This window comes from Myotis daubentonii, chromosome 10 (assembly GCF_963259705.1).
Source record: "Myotis daubentonii chromosome 10, mMyoDau2.1, whole genome shotgun sequence".
Lineage (NCBI taxonomy): Eukaryota > Metazoa > Chordata > Mammalia > Chiroptera > Vespertilionidae > Myotis > Myotis daubentonii.
Window position 1 is genome coordinate 11,208,009 of NC_081849.1, and position 3,131 is coordinate 11,211,139.

At 35.3% G+C, this 3,131-nt stretch overlaps 1 non-coding gene across 1 annotated transcript; it reads right to left on the reverse strand.

Moving 5' to 3' along the window:
- Nucleotides 1-443: 443 nt before the first annotated feature.
- Nucleotides 444-572, reverse strand: LOC132211609 (small nucleolar RNA SNORA30/SNORA37 family). Its single transcript, XR_009447515.1, has one exon. It is a non-coding gene; the product is annotated as a small nucleolar RNA SNORA30/SNORA37 family (small nucleolar RNA).
- Nucleotides 573-3,131: the final 2,559 nt, after the last annotated feature.

Genomic DNA, 3,131 nt, shown 5'->3' on the forward strand with positions numbered 1-3,131 from the left:
CATGCATTTTTAACCATTTGATAGACTTGGATTTCCTTGTGAGATTTGAAAATTAAACACAAAGCAGATAGTAATAAATTAAAATCCTTGAGGCCTTCTTTTTTACTATAGGCAATGTTCTTTTATTTCTTTTCCTTCTCTGGGATATCCTGATAAGAGCCTGGAGTTTTGCATTTACTCAGTCTCAGGTGTGCAATGTACACCTGTTTTGTTTATTTATTTAGCTAAGCCTACTGAAGGTAGGCAGTGGGTATTATGTCTCTTTTACATACTAAATGCATCCAGTGCCATGGATAACTGCATTGATTAATTCAAGAATGAAACAATACAAGTAACATTTTTTTATTTTTTTTCTGTATGTCAAAGGATGAATAGAAAGAGGGCCCAAGGTTAGAGCAACAGGAGAAAGGCACAATGTTGAATAAGATGCCACTGAAGAGACTCAGTATGTCATTGAGTGACAGCAGCCACTGGCACAGTCCTAGGGCAAAGATTCAATCAAGGGTTTTCTTTCAGCACCAGCCACCAAATCCTGGCCGCACTGCGTGGGGGAGGGCTTGTGAAAGTGCTAGACAAATAAATTTCAAATTCAATACCTTGAAAAGTAGTAATTAAAAAAATCACTTGCTTTGTCATCTATTTGTTTTTTAGAAAATAAAATTCGCTTATATTAAATACTATAATGTTATTACCTATTACTTGTTTCATAACTCTTTTTATCTCCTCTCTCTCCTGCTGTTATTGCCATTTAAAAAAAAAATGGCATTCTGTCTCTACTAGAATTTTTGTCCTCTCAAATTTGTTCTAATTAAGGCGGATTTTCTTCAACTTGATTTCAATAATCGCAACTACATTCTTGTTCATGTCATGCACTCTAAGTAACTCAATGCTAAACAGAGTCCACTATAATTGGGAAGGAAATAATTCCCCTTGGTATTCCTTGCACCCAGAGCTAGAATTGACATTTTGCTATACATGGTGACATGGCCTCTCTTCTGGAGAAGAAATAAAACGTATTTCCTACAAATAGGCAACAGGCACCTGACCTGTTGGATCGGGTTACATCAGGTTATGTTGTGTTACGTGATGTGACATGCCCTGAAGTGACCCGAGGCAATGTCATTCTGTGTTACACTGGTGGAGCTGTGCTGCTCTTTATTAAACAACTATGGAAAGGCTTATCCACAGTGGTCACAAATCATTTCCATGCCACCTTTGCAAAGAAGTGGAGAAACAGCACTGCCCTGAATTTTTCCTCCTCAGAGTCATTTAAGGAAACCAGAGAACACATGAGCTACAGAAGCCACACAGGTTTCCATGATTTTTAAAAGTGGAGTTAAAATGCTCAGGTACACAAGAGACATGTGTATTTCTGTGACCAGGATCAAACATGGTCAGGTAACAACCTGTACTCCGAATTTAACATTAGAAATACTTGTAGTATTTTTTAAAATAATTAAGTTTCAGATCAGTTTACCCAATTTTAAGTAAAGTATTAAATCTATTCACAATAATCTTTCTGATGATTAAAAGTTTTCTCTTGGCCGGCTGGCATGGCTTAGTGGTTGAGCATCAACCTATGAATCAGGAGGTCACCTTTTGATTCCGGGTCAGGGCACATGCCCAGGTTGTGGGCTCCATCCCCAGTAGAGGGTGTGCGGGAGGCAGCAGATCGATGACTCTCTCATCACTGATGTTTCTAACTCTCTCTCCCTCTCCCTTCCTCTCTGAAATCAATAAAAATATATTTTAAAAAATTTTCCTATTAAAATTCGACATCATGTAATTTAGAAGCCTCAATTAAAATGAGTGGTAAAAGTATGTCTTATGTGTTACCCTTGGGATGATTTTTATTAAGACAGTGGCTCTCAGATACTATATTAAATTATTACATCATATGATATTATGTAAAAGAAATCCATTGTGCTTGATCAGTTTTTATAATGATTTCAATAGCATTTTCCTATTGATATATCTTGCATATAACTTGTTTTAATTACCTGCATAAAGAACTGAACAATATTGCATAAATCTATATAGTAATTTTGGAGTAATTAGTGGTGCATGGAACAGAATATAACCTTTTGGTTATATGCTGCCTTAAAAGAAATAGGTTAGAGAGGTTTTATGCAAATTAGAAATGCTCTGTGTTGGAAGCTTAATTCTACTTTTTATTATTAGACAAGTCAATACTGCTTCTTGCAGAAATTGTGTATGAAAGGGATTGGTTTCCATAGATGAAAGGCATAATCTTGACAATGAGGACACATAAGCTGAGTGGTTGAAGTACTGAAAAAGTATTTCTTCGCTGTAATAGAGGATATCTTATTAGTTTTATTAGTCACCACTGTTTGACCCACTAATATACTGTAAACTGAGTGAGTCACATGCATTGCAAACGAGGATGGAGCAGCACTGTGGCCATTTAGAGTAAATGTAATCTAATATGAAGAACATTTCAAATGCAAAGAATTAAGGACCATATCTTACCCTTAGAATTCCTACTTATTCAACAGGAATTACTTGAATATAGGGAATCTTATTATAATTATTATTTTTTTTTTTATCTTATCCTTTGTCACAGCATGAGTGAACCTGGAGAGTATTATGCTAAGTGAAATAAGACAGTCAGAGAAAGACAAATACCATGTGATTTCACTTATATGTAGAGTCTTGTAAACAAAATAAACCAACAAAGTAGAAACAGGCTCACAGATACAGAAAACAGACTGACAGCTGTCACAGGGGAGTGTTGGGGAGATGTGCGAAAAAGGTGAAGGGATTAAGCAAAAAAAAAAAAACACGCAAAAAACCTCATAGACACAGACAACAATATGGTGATAACCAGAGGAAAAGAGAGCAAGGGGGGCAGAAGAGGACAAAGCAGGGAAAAATGGTGACAAAGCAGACTTGACTTGGGATGGTGAACGCACAATACTGTATACAAGTGGTTTATTATATAATTGTACACTTGAAACCTATTTTATTAACCAATATCACCCCATAAATTCAGTAAAAATTTAAAAATAAAAAATAAAAACATTTAATATTTAGGTAATTAGAATTAGAAAATATTAAATGTAATGTTCAGCTTCTCTTTGTGATCAACACAACTTATATGTAAGAAGAAA